The sequence below is a fragment of the Sinocyclocheilus rhinocerous genome, unplaced genomic scaffold, assembly GCF_001515625.1.
Source record: "Sinocyclocheilus rhinocerous isolate Xijiao unplaced genomic scaffold, SAMN03320098_v1.1 scaffold681, whole genome shotgun sequence".
Taxonomy (NCBI): domain Eukaryota; kingdom Metazoa; phylum Chordata; class Actinopteri; order Cypriniformes; family Cyprinidae; genus Sinocyclocheilus; species Sinocyclocheilus rhinocerous.
In genome coordinates, this window is record NW_015641029.1 from 632310 (window position 1) to 639211 (window position 6902).

Sequence of the window (6902 nt, forward strand, 5' to 3'; positions counted from 1 at the left end):
TGTGTTTGATTAGGGTTGGAGCTGAACTCTGCAGGACTGCGGCTCTCTAGGACCGAACTTGCCTACCCCTGGCCTAGCAGAATGAGTTGGAATGAGTTCACTTTTAATAAGGGTCAGAGTGACACTGGTCTGAATATACTAATAGTGTAGGGGGAAAAAATTGTTGCAAACAAAGTAATCGTGATTCTATCACATTTCTGTTGTCAACTATATCCTTCTGAACTGTATCCAACATTTAAAAATCAGTCATAATGTTGACATAGTTGGTTAAATGGATATTCTAATCACTTATAATTAATTATATGTACAAAACACGTATAATTAATTACAAAAAAAGCCTATAGTTACATCCATAGGTGTAGCAGAAAACATTTGGGTCATATTTGCATTTTCTTCTGTCACTGGCCATAATTCTAACCTTGAAATCACGATTAGGTTTAATATTATGTTTTCAGAAACTTTCATACATGTGAAAATCTATATGAATTGATCAAATAGTTCTGGTTCAGGTGATGATGGGAATTATGACTTTGTGGCAGTTTTTCTAGTGATTAAAGAATACATGATTTTTTTAAACCTTACAAATGGTTGTTGGTTGTCAAAAGCAAAAATGCTACAATATGGACATAATTTTCTGAGAAAGTATGCTATGCCAGAACAGGCTTTTTTTTTGGAATCAACACACCAAAATAAGTAAGCAACAGGTATTGGATTTCATTAAGCAAATACGAGGCAGTGCTTTTTTTAATGATTAAATGTTATAGCTACAAAAAATAATCATACAAATCAGGTTTTTAAATACATTTTAGATATTTAGAAATGTCCCAATTTTTGTAAAAGAGTTGCAAAAATGTAAATAATATTAATATAATAATAGTTCACAGATGCCAGTGTCTGAATGTGAAGGATTTAGTTAACCAACACGGCTTAGATACACACTCATTTTATGCTCCAGCAGAAGATGTTGATACTAGAAAATCTTCAATGGTAAATGTTTCATCTCATGGGGGTGTACTTGTCCACTTAATTTTAATGACCAAGTATTACTGCAATCCTCTAAAGAACTGGATTCATTCATCAAATGATGCAGTACTTTGAAGGAAGCAGTAGGGCCTAGCACAGGGGTAGACAAGTTCGGTCCTAGAGAGCCGCAGTCCTGCAGAGTTCAGCTCCAACCCTGAAAACAAAACTCACCTGCCTATAGCCTTAGTAATCCTGAAGACATTGATTAATTAATTATATGTACAAAACACGTATAATTAATTACAAAAAAAGCCTATAGTTACATCCATAGGTGTAGCAGAAAACATTTGGGTCATATTTGCATTTTCTTCTGTCACTGGCCATAATTCTAACCTTGAAATCACGATTAGGTTTAATATTATGTTTTCAGAAACTTTCATACATGTGAAAATCTATATGAATTGATCAAATAGTTCTGGTTCAGGTGATGATGGGAATTATGACTTTGTGGCAGTTTTTCTAGTGATTAAAGAATACATGATTTTTTTAAACCTTACAAATGGTTGTTGGTTGTCAAAAGCAAAAATGCTACAATATGGACATAATTTTCTGAGAAAGTATGCTATGCCAGAACAGGCTTCTTTTTTGGAATCAACACACCAAAATAAGTAAGCAACAGGTATTGGATTTCATTAAGCAAATACGAGGCAGTGCTTTTTTTAATGATTAAATGTTATTGCTACAAAAAATAATCATACAAATCAGGTTTTTAAATACATTTTAGATATTTAGAAATGTCCCAATTTTTGTAAAAGAGTTGCAAAAATGTAAATAATATTAATATAATAATAATAATGTTAAACTGAGCTCTCTTGATGCTAACAGTCAACATTTTCTAAAGGCTGAGAAGCACTATTCACTGATCATTTGATGAAAAATGCATTTATGGCCTATTTTGTACCCTATTTGTGGAAAGGATAATATATTCTTTCAGAAATGCATTTCTGATTTATGGTTATAGTGAATTATAGATTGTGTGGTTTATGCCACATTTCCAGAGTGGGGAAATATGCAGCACACTAACCAGTAAGCCACGATTTATGTGATGAGCTATGCATATACTTGGTAAACTGCGTTCTTTTGTCACAATTTTAAAGTCTAAAACATACTGTCATCTAGCTACACAATCATGGTTTCATATGCTTTTGTTTTCCAACACCTATCAGAACACAGTTCATAAGCAACAGAAGTATGAGTTGCATTAAACTTTGCCAAAGAGTCACAACAGCAAATAGGCTAAACTGTTATCTACAATCAGTTTTTCCTCTTTTAGGTCAACTATAGTCATGGAAGAGCAGCAGTTTTAACAGAAGCTTATTAAGTTAAAGTTAATTGGATAGTTAATGGATAAAGTTAAAGTATATTTTTATATAAACTTCCAGTCTAATGGCTGCCAAAAATTAAGCTTTGCCAGGAATAAATTACATTTTAAAATATATTAAAATAGAAAACAGCTATTTTAAATTGTAAAAATATTTCACAATATTTCCCTTTTTACTGTATTTTCAGTTGACCATAAGAGACTTTTCAGCAGTAGTGTATGTTTCTTGTTGTAAGGAGAAAGAGAAGAAAAGAGAGAAAGAAACCAGAAAAAGGGAATTAGATTCAGATGACTAGAAAAATTAATTGGCCTAATAATTATAAGATTTATTTCAGCCATAGTCTGCTCTGTGGTGAACGAAAGGAGCCCAGCGAAGCAGAACAGATCCAATGGAGAAAATTTCTGTTCTGTGGGAGCAACACAACCATGCCAGCCAGACTTGAAGGAGTGTGTGAGAGGGGGTGGGGGGGTGACAGATGAGTCACAGGCTCGCCTACATCTAAACCATTGGTAATAGAATATAATGGCAGATTAAATACTTGTCTAATGTAGATGATCAAATCTCAGTGCACTACAAATTGTCTGGGGACCCTGCAGCCACCCCTAGGTTTTCTTCATTTGCAAATTAATACACAAAAGCACAAAGCTAGAACTACAATGCTTAATTGCTTAAAGCTTGTTCAGTGTCAGCTTTTCTGTCACAAGTGGAGAATATTATAACACTATGTTAAGCATAAGATGTTTTAAAACCAGCTTCTTTTCATCAGAGGGCAAAGTCTGGTGAGTTTGAGTGAAAAGCAGATATCAGAGGTCCTGCTATCCTCTTGTATCAGAGCTCTGCTTTCATCTGCCATAAAGCTCGGGGCAAAATCTGCTGACTTGCAGTCTCCATCCTCAAAGTCAACGGGTGAATCTGGTTGGGAAAACCAGTTTTAGAGAAAACTGGGATAAAAAAAAAGAAGTTAATGTGGTCCAGAACTTTTTCTGTTTTTATTTGATGTGTAAAGATGGACAGTAAATCACATTAAGCAAAAAGGGCAATACTCAAGAGGTGGCCGTTCCCTGCGTCTACAGCGAATGTAAATCCTGTTTAAAATAGCAGGAGGGAAAGCCTTACCTGTATAGCTTTTATGCACGGAGAGTTAGTTCTCCAAAATCTACCCTGAACACCTGCAGCAGGGGAATGCTGCGGATTTGCCTCTGGAATACAGTCAAGGGCAGGTCAAAGCTGAAACCAGGGCTGCACTGCCCTGTGATACAGTAACACACGTGTGCCGTCTAGGATATCGGATTGACATTGATGACCTCAAAGCTTGAAGCCAAATAGAAATAAAAACAGCCAGGAAACACATTACGCATTTCATAATTCCACCACATTTTCCCCACATTATCACTGAAAATCATGCTGCTTGAGCTGTCATATTTCCATATTAGGTCATTTTATCTCTGTCACAAGTAAGTGATTAACAAGACACTTTCATTGCAGCAGGGATTAATATCTGCCTCACACCGGGATTTCCTAATCCTAATCTATATGCAGCCTGCAGAGTGTTTCCAGACACAGTGATTTGATTTCCAGGGTGATAGATGGCCAACTGTCCTCATGTGCTTATTCATGATGGCCAGATATTTTTTTTATTCTGGAGTACTTGGGGTTAAATCTGGTAAGAGTGCAGCTGATTCAATTATTCATTTCTCCCATGTTGCTGCTCACGCATCTGTTTGGTATAATAGGTCTTCTTAGAATCGCTCCAAAATGCAACATCTAGTTCTAGGTCAGTGCTGAAATATTTACGAATATGCAAATTTTTGTTAAGAAGGGAGCCCAGTTAGAAGTTGTGGGGCCATCTTTCATGAGATCTCTCTAGTTGCATATTCATAAGCGTCTATCAGACCTGTCCCGCATCACTCAGCGGAGTGATTGTTTGAAAAAATATTGTTGATGAAGAAGCATGTGTCAGTACTGTGTCTTGAGTTTTGCTCCCCACGTGTTCCATGAACCAGCATTATGTTTATTGATCCCAGGTGTTTCTCGTCAAGTCCTGTGTATTTAAAGTGTTTCCAGTTCTAGTTTCTTTGTCCGGTATTGAATGTTTGTCGATCTCCCGCCACGTGTGTGTTCCATGTTCTTTGTGGTTACGATTAATAAAGAATAAAGGAATTCTCCTTCATCTCCTCGCTCCAACACAGTAGCGCAGCGTGACAGAATACCGGACCAAAGAAAACAGTAAGCGGCGCCCCTTCTCCCGGTGTTTTTATTTTTTCGTGTTGAAAGTTTTTTGTTTTCCTTTTTTCCCCCGCGATTATGGAGATCGCGGCTCGATTCATTGCCCTAGCCCGTAGTGATCTCCCCTTCGTCGAGTATGCCTGGGAGTTCTGCGGGCTCGCCGGCCGTTCCTCAGTCAAGCCTGCCAGCCGCTCCGTTGTCAAGCCCGTCGGCCGCTCGGAAATCGAGTCCACCGGCCACGCCGTTGTCAAGCCAGCCGGCCGCGCCGTTCACCTTTAACCAAAGAAGCTGGAGGGAAGGGATCCTCCAGTGTCTGGAGAGCGTCCGGCCCCTAGCCAGAACTAGCCCGCCGTCAAGTCCGCAGGCCGTTCCTCAGTCAAGCCAACCGGCCACGGCATTCTCAAGCCCGCCGGCCTCTCTGAAGTCTAGCCCGCCGGCCGCACCTATGTCAAGCCCGCCGGCCACGCCGTTCACCCTTAACCAAAGGAGGAGAATTAGGAGGAAAAGACTGTTCTCAGCCCTCTTTCTCGCCCCTGAATCAGCTCCAGAGTCGGCTCCAGTCCCCGAGTTTAGCCCAGAGAGGGCTCCAGTCCCCGAGTTTAGCCCAGAGAGGGCTCCTGTCCCCGAGTCTAGCCCAGAGTGGGCTCCAGTTCCTACATCCAGCCCAAGGAGGGCTCCAGTTCCTAAGTCAAGCCCAGGGAGGGCCACAGTATGCGAGTCAGGCCCACGGAGGGCCTTAGGGGTTGATATTTTCCCAGGGAGGGCTTTATTGTACCAATAAGGTGGCATCCATTTAATAATTAAAATTAAAATTATAATTTTCACTCAATACGTTATTATTGCATACTGTTTTATAATGTACTACAATACTGAAGTGCAGATAATTGCCACTATTTGCAACAAGTAGTATACACATATCTGGAGGCTAACCTCTTGGTATGTGAACTGAAATTGTCCCTCAATAAATCTGCATCTTAACTAATTTGCCAGTATATTACTTACCTGTCAAGATCTCAGGTCATTTGTGTCTGTGTGAAAGTCTGATCACAAATCAACATGGCTGACTAAGCAACAGCAACCAATCTGGATGATACATGCCCTGTCATGTGACTTGTATCACATCTCATTTAATTCACCTCTGAGTGTACTTTCATTCATTCTTAAGACACGACAGATAAATTCCTCAGTAGACAGATGTTAAAATAAAACAAACATTTACAACCACTGCTAAAAATGTTTTAAGCTATATGTTGCATACCCCCCCCCCTGTTTTCAACATTTAACAGTAGTGCTTCATTCATTAAATATGAGGTACCAGAACAAGGAGTGACGGATCTGGGGCGGGAAGTTACGGAACACATAAAAAAGAGTGTGTGTAATTTTTAGGAAATACAATATTAATTATCATCTGTATGCTGATGATTTTCAAATTTATTTTCCTTTAGAGCTTGACGGTAGTTTTTCTTTAACAAATTTTGCACGTGCTTGGCAGAGGTTAAGGCTTGGTTTGCAAATAATTTTCTTCAATTAAATGAAGATAATACTGAGTTTATTATATATAACAAGCAGTTTCAGAAAGGTATGGTCGGAAGCCAGGGACTAGGCTATTGTCCAGTGATCTATGTGGTTATGTGAGGAACTTGGGAGTAATTATTGATTCCAAAATCCGTCTTGACTGACAAGTAAATAGTATTGTGAAAACATCCTTTTTTCAGTTAGGAAATTGTCCAAACTGAAAACTATTATTTTGAACAAGGACTTAGAGTCTTTTATACATGCTTTTATTTCAACGCGGTTGGACTATTGTAATGCTTTATACTTAGGAATAAGTGAATCTCTGGTTATGCGTCTTCAGTATGTTCAGAATGCTGCAGCGAGACTTTTAACTAACACTAGAAAACGGGATCATATAACACCTGTGTTGGTATCTTTGCATTGGCTTCCTGTAAAATATCGAATACAATACAAGTTGTTGATGTTTGTGTATAAAGCTCTGCATGATCAGGCTCCTGAGTACATAAGGGATATGTTGGTCCCTTACCAATCGCATAGACTATAGCGCTCCTCTCAGAGCTTGCTTTTTGACTGTCCCACGGTCCCCAGACAGCAGACAGTTTCGGCCCAGATCCGGCCCACATCTGGCCCGCATGGATTTCACATGGGCCAGATGTGGGCCGGATCTGGGCCAACACTATGTTGCTGTCTGGGTCTCGTCTGAGGCAGAGTGGAGATCATGCTTTTTCTGTTGCGGCTCCAGCACTTTGGAATGCTCTGTCATTATCTGTAAAATCCTCATCAAGCATGGACATTTTTAAAAAGGACTTAAAGACT